The sequence below is a fragment of the Octopus sinensis genome, linkage group LG21 (assembly GCF_006345805.1).
Source record: "Octopus sinensis linkage group LG21, ASM634580v1, whole genome shotgun sequence".
In the NCBI taxonomy this organism is placed as follows: Eukaryota; Metazoa; Mollusca; class Cephalopoda; order Octopoda; family Octopodidae; genus Octopus; species Octopus sinensis.
Genome location: NC_043017.1, coordinates 11552894 through 11565496, shown reverse-complemented (window position 1 = coordinate 11565496; position 12603 = coordinate 11552894). Strand labels below are relative to the sequence as shown.

At 39.5% G+C, this 12603-nt stretch overlaps 1 long non-coding RNA gene across 2 annotated transcripts in view; it reads left to right on the top strand.

Moving 5' to 3' along the window:
• The window catches only part of LOC118767403, a 20145-nt gene extending 8494 nt beyond the window's left edge, over positions 1–11651 (top strand). For both annotated transcript variants that reach the window (XR_005003322.1, XR_005003321.1), the window contains 2 exons: positions 6112–6118; positions 11639–11651. This is a non-coding gene — a long non-coding RNA (uncharacterized LOC118767403). The remainder of the gene's footprint in view (positions 1–6111; positions 6119–11638) is intronic.
• The last annotated feature ends 952 nt before the right edge of the window (positions 11652–12603 follow it).

The following is a 12603-nucleotide window of genomic DNA, read 5'->3' as shown; positions in this document are numbered from 1 at the left end:
GAATACTGGTTCGATACCTAATATTACTGGGGAATGAAACTCCCTTAAAACAATAGGTATATATTAAGCATATAGTTCATATCCAGTTAAATGAAGAAAAGAAAATGGAGTGTAGAAAATTAATTATTATTTACTAGCAGTATCGCCCGGCGTTGCTCAGGTTTGTAAGGGAAATAACTATAAAGCATTTTTAGAGAGTTATAGCCAAAAAATGGAAAAAAATGATGGTAAATTTTTTTTGAGAGTAAAAAAAGGTGGAGTTGCGTCCCCTAGACAGTTTGCGGTTTGTGTTTCTGATTCTCGACCCCATGTCGAATTTATCGATTTTTTTCAGAACTGGGGGAACTTTTCAAAATTTTCGCTGCGTTAGTTTTGAATTATGACATTGGGCTATGTGTGTGTCAAGTTTCATCAGAATCGGTTGAAAGCCGTGGTCAGGGTGAGGGTACAAGCAAACAGACACACAGAAACACGCACAGACAAACTGCCGTTTATATAGAGAGAGATTATTAACAAAAATTAGTAATCTTTACTTCTTAAAGCCATTTCCATTAATACTCAATAAGTAAATTACAAATTTGTGCATTAAATTTGCATTAATTATGCTATGAACATAATTTAATCAGAGACAAAAAACATATGCCTTAACCCTTTTGCTACCGTATTTATTTTGAGATGCTCTGTGTTTCTTTCAATTACTTCATATATATATATATATACTAGCAGTATCGCCCGGCGTTGCTTGGGTTTGTAAGGGAAATAACTATATAAGCATTTTTAGAGAGTTACTTCCCTCATAGATGCCAATTCGGGCTTTCTTAGCCATTTCTGTTTTGGTGTCTTCAAGCCATGAAGAAGTCGTTCTAAAAGAACGCTGGTCTCCTTGACAACGCTTTACGACGTTGATTTCCTTACACTCCCTTCCCCACAGCTTCACGAGGGAGGGAAGAAGGGGGAGAAGCAAACAGGCGCAGGTGTGACCATGGACGCCAACTCCACCGTCATCGACACACGAAAAATTATGCATTAAAATGGAATAAAAAATGATGTTAAATTATTTTTAAAATCGTAGACTCATCGTAGACGCGCGCTAATATTCAGACGGGCTCGATATGAATCACGACTATAAGATACCCGAATTTGGTTAAACTGCACCGCAAAATGTGGGAGTAGTTAGGAATCTAAATCGAAGGGGACAGACACTCACACAACTACAGTTTTATATATATAGATATATATATATAGATATATATTAAAGTATACTTATTAATTAACTATTTTATTATTCTAGTTTATTTTTAACCTGATGAGTGGCTATATTTATATCGAAGTGATTTTACTACTACTATTAATTTTTTTACTATAATCATTTCTTAAATATAGCCACGAAACACGTGTCATTATTCTACCAATTACATACGTTTTTATTATTTTTTTGCAATTTACTTAATCAATGGTATTTTATTGTTATTTTAATTTTAATATTTCTATTATATGTAATTTTCTAGATGGTGTGATTTAATTTTTCATTTTGAATTGATAAAAGGTGGTCTTTTCTAATTTTTATATATATTATATTGTGTGAAATTTGATTTAGTATTTCTAAATTGAATATTTTTCCCTGTAAGTTTGGATAAATATTCCCTCAAATAATTATTATATATATATATATATATATATATATATATAGACCAGTGAGAACAATCAAAATCAAATCATATATCAGAAAGCAGGGGTTAAGTGACCCATCTGTTCGTGTCCACTGTCAGCCTCGTCTGGCACCCGTGTCGGTGATACGTAAAAGCACCATTCGCTCGTGGCCGTTTGCCAGCTCTGTCTGGCCCCCGTGTGGTGGCACGTAAAAGCACCATCCGTTCGTGTTCGTTGCCAGCCTCGCTGGCCCCCGTGCCGGTGACACGTAAAAGCACCGTCCGTTCGTGGCCGTTTGCCAGCTCCGTCTGGCCCGTGTCGGTGGCACATAAAAGCACCGTCCATTCGTGTCCGTTGCCAGCCTCGGCTGGCCCCCGTGCCGGTGACACGTAAAAGCACCGTCCGTTCGTGGCCGTTTGCCAGCTCTGTCTGGCCTCGTGTCGGTGGCACGTAAAAGCACCATCCGTTCGTGTTCGTAGCCAGCCTCGGCTGGCCCCCGTGCAGGTGACACGTAAAAGCACCGTCCGTTCGTGGCCGTTTGCCAGCTCTGTCTGGCCCCGTGCCGGTGACACGTAAAAACACCATCCGTTCGTGGCCGTTCGCCAGCTCTGTCTGGCACCTGTGCAGGTGGCACGTAAAAAAACACCCACTACACTCGCGGAGTGGTTGGCGTTAGGAAGGGCATCCAGCCGTAGAAACACTGCCAAATCTGACTGGGCCTGATGAAGCCTTCCGGCCTCACAGACCCCAGTTAAACCGTCCAACCCATGCTAGCATGGAAAACAGACACTAAATGATGATGATGATGATATATATATATTAGAAGAAATGAGGTAATCAGAAGATCGGATGGTTCATATTTATAGATATTTATTTATATATTACATTTTTTACATATATATATCATATCATTCAGATCATATCATTCAGATTATTAGCACTTTCTCCCATTCTAGTGGGGTTTTCAAATCAAATTAATTCCTTTGTGGGGAATTTAATCATTTTATAGAGTTTCGGTGAAGTGAAATCAAATTTCACACAATATAATATATATATATATATATATATATAAAAATTAGAAAAGACCACCTTTTATCAATTCAAAATGAAAAATTAAATCACACCATCTAGAAAATTACATATAACAGAAATATTAAAATTAAAATAACAATAACAATATATATATATATATACATACATATATCATCATCATTATCGTCATCATTTAATGTCCATTTTCCATTTCCCCATGGTCTGATATGTTTTTGCCAAATATTAGAAATGTGACACTACATGTATGACAGTGGAACACATTCACAACTATCCCACAATATCAAGATAGATAAGGTAACACACACACACACATAAATGTACACATGTTGAACTCACGAGAGAGGTGTACCTAAGACATGTTGTAAACGACGTGCTACAAAACTGAATCATAACAATTCCCACCTGAAGATTTGCAAGGGTAAGAAACTGAAGCCATGAAGCAAACTGTTAACTTCAGTTTCAATAAAAGAAGAGATGTATATATATATATACACACACACAAATATACAAACACATATATCTATAAATACCTATATGTATATGTATATATATATATAGGAAGGGCATCTTGGCGTTAGGAAGAGCATCCTTGGCGTTACGAAGGGCATCCTGGCATTAGGAAGGGCATCCTGGCATTAGGAAGGGCATCTTGGTGCTAGGAAGGGCATCCAGCCATAGAAACATTGCCAGATCAGACTGGGCCTGGTGCAGCCTTCTAGCTTCCCAGACCCCAGTTGAACCGCCCAACCCATGCTAGCATGAAAAGTGGACGCTAAATGATGATGATGATGATGATGATATATATATAGGCATGTGTGGTGTGTGTGTGTGTGTGTGTGTGTGCATGTAGTACAACAGACTTCTTTTAGTTTCCATGACTAAAACCTCACAGTTGGGAAGTGAGCTGTGGCCAAAGGCATAGTATACCTAGGAATACATTATTAAATATATCCTTCCTTGTTGTCAAGGTAACATCTTGATCCAACAAACCTGTAATCAACAATATTCCAGCAATAATCATCCTGCTTTGGGAGAAGATGGCATGGTATATCTAGGACTACATAGCCTAATGTGTCTTCCCCCTTCATTAAGATTGTAAAATATATCTAGGACTAAATAATCTCATTTGATCTTTACTGAGGTAGAAGAGTATACCTAGGCCTACATTATCTAATGTGGTCTCCCTCTTCATAAAGATTCTAAGGTATACATAGGACTGCATTATATAGTGTGTCCTCCTCCTTTGTTAAGATGGCAGAGTGTATCAAGAGTTACATTATCTAATGTGCCTTATCCCTTTCTTAAGACGGCAAGATGTATCTAGGACTACATTACGTAAGGTACCTTTCTTTTTATTTTGATAGCAGAGTATATCTAGGACTAAATTATTTACTGTGACCTTCCTTTTCCTTAAGATGTTTGAATGCAATTTGAGGAAGATTTGGCTGCTATTTCTAGCGGAATAATTAAACACATCAAGAGTCCCACTGCTCGACTTCTCAAACAAAGTCTAATGATTATATCCTCATAGAGTTTGAAGTGTGTGAAGGCCATACAGACCTGACAAGATTAACCAGCTTCCTGTTGCTGAGAGAAGGCCATATGAACTGGCCAGGTTAAGTAGCTTCCTGTTGGAATGGAATAACAACAAAAATAATAATAGTATATATGTATTATATATCATTTAATGAATGACAAAAGAACAGGAGCTATGTGAGTGTGTGTGTGAGCGTGCACACACACACACACACACAGTAGCTACCTCACCTAAAAAGATGGTTTTAATATCAAATGAAGGAAAACAAGATACAAGAGTTGACAACCTTCACTATGCCCTCCCTGCAAACTTTCTGGTCTGCCTTGCACCTAAAGTTAGATTAAACTACTTTTCATCCTCATTATCCCCCATGAATTAACATTTTGAGCAAACACTCTTTGTCAATTTTCATTTATTTATTTGTCTTTTAACTTATCCACAAATCTACCCCACCTTTGAGTTTCTAAGCACGGAGAAGATCCAGCTTAGTTTTATTCTCCACAAGTATGTGGGTATGCGTGTGTATATAGAGAGAGACACACACACACATATAGATCTATACATATAAATATATATATATATATATATATATATATGTACCTTATATAGTGTAGACATACAAATATATACACACAAACACACATACATATACACACACACACAAACGTGTGTGTGTGCGTGTATTTGTCCCCCATCTGTTCCCTATCACTACTTGATAACCTGTATCAGTGTGTTTATATCCCCGTAACTTAGTGATTATGCAAAAAAACAGACCAATAAAAAAAGTATCAGGCACCCCAAAAAAACATAAATTTCGGGGCTGATTCATTTGACTAAAATTCTTCCAGGCTGCACCCCAGCATGGTCACAGATAAAAGACATATATATATATATATATATATATATATATATATATATATATACTCTTTACTCTTTTACTTGTTTCAGTCATTTGACTGTGGCCATGCTGGAGCACTGCCTTTAATCGAGCAACTCGACCCCGGGACTTATTCTTTTGTAAGCCCAGTACTTATTCTATCGTTTTTTTTTGCCGAACTGCTAAGTAACGGGGACGTAAACACACCAGCATCGGTTGTCAAGCAATGCTAGGGGGACAAACACAGACACACAAACATACACGCACACACACACACATATATATATATATACATATATACGACGGGCTTCTTTCAGTTTCCGTCTACCAAATCCACTCACAAGGCATTGGTCAGCCCGGGGCTATAGCAGAAGACATTTGCCCAAGATGCTACGCAGTGGGACTGAACCCGGAACCATGTGGTTGGTTAGCAAGCTACTTTCCACACAGCCACTCCTGCGCCTATATATATCAGTTAAATCAAAAGTAAAGACCCTGAAGAAATTGCACTTGTTTTATAGTAAGATTGCAATTGCAACGGTTACTCTGCACCAACAAGAAACTAAAATAAGCTCTTTCATCTCTTATTTTATTATTTTGTGAGTGTGGTGCGCATGTGCATGTGTGTGTATTGCCAATAGTAAATGCAGGTGGTTTATTCTTTGCAGCAAAAAACATAATAATAAACTAGAAGAAAACTGAAATAAATTTGGTAAACTGTGAAACATATCTCTAACAAGAGAGGAGAGTGAAAAAATTTCAAAAATTAGTCAAAGTATTTTTAGCTTTGGATAAGACAAGGAACGATAAGAAATAACCATTACTAAATAGTTTGTTGTTATTTTCATTTTATTTTTTATATTTTGTTGTGTGTTTTCTTTTTATTTTATTATCAATTTTATTGTTTATATAGCTGTTGTTATTATTCTAGGCAACTGTTGGTGGTTTTGGTTCCCACAAATTATATTTGTTAGGGAGGTTATAATGTACTGAGATGCCGGGTCATGTTACTTCAAGTATTCTATCAGTGCCAGTCTGCAACATTCTGAAATCATGTGATCAATAGACTCTGGATACTCTCTGCACATGTGGCACAATGGGCTGCTTTCATTGTTTGAGGACATTACTTTGGTAATTCCCAGTTGGAAGGGATTGGTCCTGAGCAGCAATGCTATACTCGCCATTTCCTGGTTTGAGACCAGAGTATATCAGCCACTGAAGAACAAGGGTTCTGATCTACATCAGGGTCCCTGATTCTTGTCAGATATTTGTCATGCAGTGATCTGTGCTCCCATTTCTTCTTAAGGGAAGCTGGTTTGTTCGGATATGCTTTTCTACTTGTTTTGCCTTAGTTGGGGACACAATGTCTTTTGGCACTGGTTCTTCTGGTAGTATTTCTCTAAGGTATATTTATGTATGTGTGATTCACTGCTGGTGTTAGTTTGTATATGTCCTCATGACTTAGCGGTCTGGCAAAAGAGACTGATGGAGTAAGTACCAGACTTTAAAAAGAAAAAAAACAAAAGACATTCAATATCATTTTTAACCCCTTCACAATTAATAAACTACTTTTCCCCTCAAAATCTGTGGTTCTCAGCTGGGACCCTTGGGGGCCCATATAGGATCTTGTTGCTAAAATTTATGTGAAATGAACTGGCTGCTTTGAAACCAGATGCAAGATACTGTAAGAAGGGAGGAAAAGATGTTGTCCTCAATTCCCTAGGGCTACTGTTTGGGGTTACTTTCAGTAGCGTCAGAGCCACAGGATTTGCCTTATCTCTTACTGATCTCGTCAGCCGTGTCTGCTTCCATGAGAAACAATGTGCAAGGAGGCAGAAGACGATGGATGTCTTGGATCGATGCTGTCATCACCTTTGATGGCCATCATAAGCAATTGAAGAGGCAATGACCAAGATCCTTGGCATTACGTCATGCTTGAGAAGAAGACCCATCAAGCTGAGTAAATTCACAATCGTGGAAGATACTGGTGTTACGCAAATGGCACCCGTGCTGGTGGCACATAAAAGCACCCATTACACTCTTGGAGTGGTTGGCGTTAGGAAGGGCATCCAGCCATAGAAAACCATGCCAAATTAGACTGGAGCTTGGCACAGCCTTCCAGCGTGCCAGCCCAGTCAAACCGTCCAGCCCATGCTAACATGAACAACAGACATTAAATGATGATGATGATGGTGATATATGATTAAATATTTAATTATAGAAATGTAATATAAGATTTTAGACATTGAATGGTTATGAGGGTTCCCCCTCCCTGGGAAAAACAGGAGTCAAAGGCAAGAAGGGGTTGAGGACCTCTGCTCTAAATAACGTTGCAATGACCTGAAAAGAAGATATTCAAATGGGACAAGGTCAGGAGAGTAAGGAGGATAAGGCTGAACTTCTATATTTAGCTCTATAATCTTTGCCTATATTTACCCAAGTATTGAAAAGGTACTCTTAAAATGACAGGACTTAATTTCCAAACTATGAATTTCTGACTAGAAGTAAACAAACTTTGTTATCAGTAAGTTCAACGGCAGAACTTTAAAAAAAAAATCAGTGAAGTGTGGGGTGTGGGGTGCAGGGTGTGGGGTTTAGGTCAGGTTGGGTCTGGTCTTGTCTGGTCTGGTCAGTATCACCAGAAATCAGCTATTTATCATCTTACTTCTGCTATCTATTATCTTAACAATTTAATTAAAGCTGGAATGAGAAGGTTTACATTAGCTGCATGGCCTGCTAGAAACAACAACAAACTTCCCTTCAGATCATACCTTCCTGTCTCGAGAAGAAGAAATATAAACAAAAGGAAAAGGAGAGATTTTGCAGTTCTGGATATACAATGACAAGTGATGGTCAGGGATGGGACATCTTTGATCACATATTTATTCAATCAGAGGAGATAGCCACTCTGAAAAGCATGCATCGAACTGTCTGGCTAGGAGAAGCTCTGAGCTGACTCACTGTATTTACACTTATCTGTCAACAGCGAGAAGCTTTTTCAATGGCAAAATACAGGGAAAAACTTTCTTTGGGATTCGAAACTGCCTCAAAACATATTTGAAATGGTAACAAGTTTGTATTTATACACATCACTGCTTAGCACTGTCACCTTGTGAGTGTATGTGTATATATTGAAATATGAAAGAGAAGCAGCACAAGGAATATATTCAAAACTGAACACACATGCACAAGGTGTGTGTGTTTTGCTAGTTCATGGGTCGGCTGCATTTTGGGCATAAGAGAATAGGTTCTCAATGTGCCTGGTGTTACAAACACCTGAAACTAGGCAACTAGACAACTCACATCAGGCCTCTTCTCCGTGTCATTTTGGTGTCCACTTGTTGCTGCTTATCAAGGTTGAGGATTCTCAGGAACATGGCACGCTTTGGTTGCCTCTGGTGTGAGAAACTCTGACCAGGTCCAAAAGTCTCCCAGGAGAAATGACAGAAAGTCCAGGGCAGATGCTTCTGTTGTTGCTAGAATGATACACACTAAGTTTCCAACAATTGTGATGGTTTTAGGAGTGGTGAGTAATTTGTTGAGACAAGTATAGATTCTCTGGCCGGATGCTCTTCCTATCACCAACCCTTCATCTGTTTCCAAGTAATATTTCCCTATTCTTGAAGTTTAGTGATTCAACATGTTGCATCTCATCAACTGTGTTCTAAACACATTGTCATTGCAAAAAGTTGTTGTTCTGTGACATAAACAACAGCAACTAGCATATCTGTGCTTGAATCTCTCAGGACATACTATGAATATGCAAATCATTGTTTTGTGTGTGTGTGTGTGTGTGTATACATATGTATATATATGTGTGTATGTGTGGGTGTTTTTGTTTTTGTGTTTGACCCCTCCCCCCTCCGTTACTGCTTGACAACCAGTTTTGATTAGTGGTTCTGTAAGACCAATAAAACAGGTAAAGGATTTTTAGAGAATAAAGTACTGGGATCTATTTGTCCAATTGAATCCATCAAGGCAGTGCTCCACCATGCCCACAGTGGGATGACTGAAACAAGTAAAAGAGATAAAAGAGAGAGACAGACAGACAGACAGAAGTGTACAAAGAAAAAAGGGAATGAGAGATAAACAAATAGAAATAAACGTGATGATGTAAAATAACAGCTGCTGTGGGCAGGGCATGAACCCAGAATGTAAGAGGTAAACAGTCCCACATTAACTCCCTCTCTCTCTTTCTCTTGGTGTGTTTTTTTTTGAAGATATATATATATATATATATATATATCCAGTTTAGACAGATAAGATATTGGACACACACCATCACCAAGACTACCACCACCACTATCACTGCCACCACCACCATCACTGCCACTGCCACCACCACTGCCGCAACCACCACCACCACTGCCGCCACCACCACCACTACATTGTCAGTTTTTAAAGTGTTTGAGTCTGGAACATTCAGTGATAGATTAAGTGTGGTGGAGGCAAAGGTAAAGGTGGTGGTGATGATGGTGGTTGTGGTGGAGATGAAGGTAGTGGTGGTGGTGGAAGAGGTGAAAGTTGTGGTGGTGGTGGGTGAAGGTCCCTGTAGAATAGAGTTGTGTTGTAGTTGAGAAAGTTTAGTTGCTGGTGGTGGTGGTGTAGATATTGTTGGTGTTGTAGCAGTAGTGTAGCTTTTAAGGTGTGGCAGTCATGGGTGGCTTGGACAGTGATAGTGGAGTTTATGCTATCAGTGACATTGGTAATGTTGGTGTTGTTGTTGTTGGTGATAGCAGTAGTGCTGCTGTTGATAATAATGGTGATAGCAACAGTGGTGGTGGTGGTGGTAGTGGTGGTGGTGGTTGTAGCGGTGATGGTGATGCTGAGGGTACTAGTCATACTTTTTGTTGCTACTTAGGAACTACGGAAACTGGTGAATGGTTAGATGTATCAGATAGAACTAATGGTGCCTCACAGATAATGAGAGCAGGAGACAGAGATAAAGAGGGAGAGAGAGAGATACAGACAGGCAGGGAGGGGAAGAGAGAAAGTGTGTCAAGGGGGACTTAGCCATTTGATAAATAGAGACCAGGATGACCAATGCTTTGTGACTTAAATTCACACACACAAACATACATAAATATATATATGTATGTATATACATATAAACATACATAAATATATATATATATATATATATATATATATATATATATATACACACACACATGTGTGTGTCAGATCACCCAAAAACTTCAGGTGTCAAAGTAGACTAGCAGACCAGAACATTTGACACAATTTGTATGTACTGAGAAACCAATTCATGACTGCAAAGACATGAGAAAACAGTTTGGTCAGTGCCAAGACCGTTACTTAACAAGGTTAAAGATTCTCATGAATATGGCACGCTTTGGTTTGCCTCTGGTGTGAGAAACTCTGAACAGGTCCAAAAGTCTCCCAGGAGAAATGGCAGAAAGTCCTGTGCAGATGCTTCTGCTGTTGCTAGAATGATACACACTAAATTTCCAGCAATTGTGATGGTTTTAGGAGTGGTGAGTAATGAAGGTCATGCTGCCTCACATCTTTCTTTGAATTAAAGCTGTTGGATACATTGGGGTATCAGAGACAGTTATTAAGCCCTGGATGGATGATGTGAACAATGGAAGACCTTATTTGTTTCGACCAGATTCAACATCTCTTCCCAAAGTCCATGTAAACCCAACAATAGTCACCTTGCACAGCAATACACTGGTCCCAGCATTCCTGCCACTTTTAGAATCACACCTGAAAGTCATTTTTTGTGAATAAAGGACCATCTGTGGTTCATTCTTGATCTCGACAACGGTGTTAAAATGATGACCTTTGGGCTGCCTTTTCATCTTGGAGGAAGAGATAGAAGTCCAAAGGTGCGAAATCTGGCAAATAAGGTAGGTTCAAAAGTGATACCCTGTTGTTTTTGGTGAGACGCTCGTGAGTGAGGAGGGTGCGTTGTGGTTGCGAAGAATCCATTTTGTTGTGCTCCATAGATCTCTCTTTCTCTCTCTTTCTCTTTTACTTGTTTCAGTCATTTGACTACGGCCATGCTGGAGCACTGCCTTTAATCGAGCAACTCGACCCCGGGACTTATTCTTTTGTAAGCCCAGTACTTATTCTATCGGTCTCTTTTGCCGAACCGCTAAGTAATGGGGACATAAACACACCAGCATCTGTTGTCAAGCAATGCTAAGGGGACAAACACAGACACACAAACACACACACGCATATATATATATACATATACGATGGGCTTCTTTCAGTTTCCGTCTACCAAATCCACTCACAGGGCTTTGGTCGGCCCGAGGCTATAGTAGAAGACACTTGCCCAAGGTGCCACGCAGTGGGACTGAACCCGGAACTATGTGGTTGGTAAGCAAGCTACTTACCACACAGCCACTCCTACGCCTACTGGTTGCTTTCACCAACTGTCTTCTCTCAAACACTTGAAAATGTTGCAGTAGAACTCTTGGTTGACAGTCTGGCCCTGGGGGGGGGGGGGAATTCTCAATGCATAATACTGCTGATCTCAAAAAGAAAAAAAGCAATGAGCATGCTCTCGATTGAGCTGCAGATCTGTCGTGCTTTCTTTGTCTGTGGAGATGAAGGCCTCTTCCATTGTGACAACTGCTGCTTCGTCTCAGGGTCGTACCCATAGACCCAACTCTCATCACTGGTGATTATCCTTGACATGAAGGATGGGTCATCAGTGGTACGCTGATGGTCATCTTGAAAGACTTCAATGCAGTGTTCTTTCTGCTCAGTGGTCAGCAAGCAGGGGACAAACTTGGCAAAGACATGCATATGCATATACATGGAAAAGACATGTATATGCATTTATGCATATATATATATATATATATATAATATATATATATATATAGATAGATAGATAGATAGATAGACAGACAGACAGATAAATAGATAGATAGATGCCAAGAGAACCATCTGAGCGTGATCCTTGCCAGAGCAGCTAACTGGCTTCCGTGTCGGTGGCACGTAAAAGGCACCATTCGAGCATGATCGTTACCAGCGTCACCTTACTGGCACCTGTGCCGGTGGCATGTGTAAAAAGATTCGAGCGAGGTCGTTGCCAGTATCGCCTGACTGGCCCCGTGCTGGTGGCACGTAAAAAGCATCCACTACACTCTCGGAGTGGTTGGTGTTAGGAAGGGTATCCAGCTGTAGAAACTCTGCCAGATCAAGATTGGAGCCTGGTGCAGCCATCTGGTTCGCCAGACCTCAGTCAAAATCGCCCAACCCATGCTAGCATGGAAAGCGGACGTTAAACCATGATGATGATGATGATAGATGGATAGACAGATAGATATGTATATATATATATACAAAATAAGAAAATGGAGAAATACATCTAAATCAAATATCAATTACCAGATAATACTCAATCACATACATTATTAAACCACCACATAAGAGACTGTAGGGTTAAATATAAAAAAGCAGAACAAATCAGTGTACATAAAGGAATGTACATAAAATTTGTTCTGCT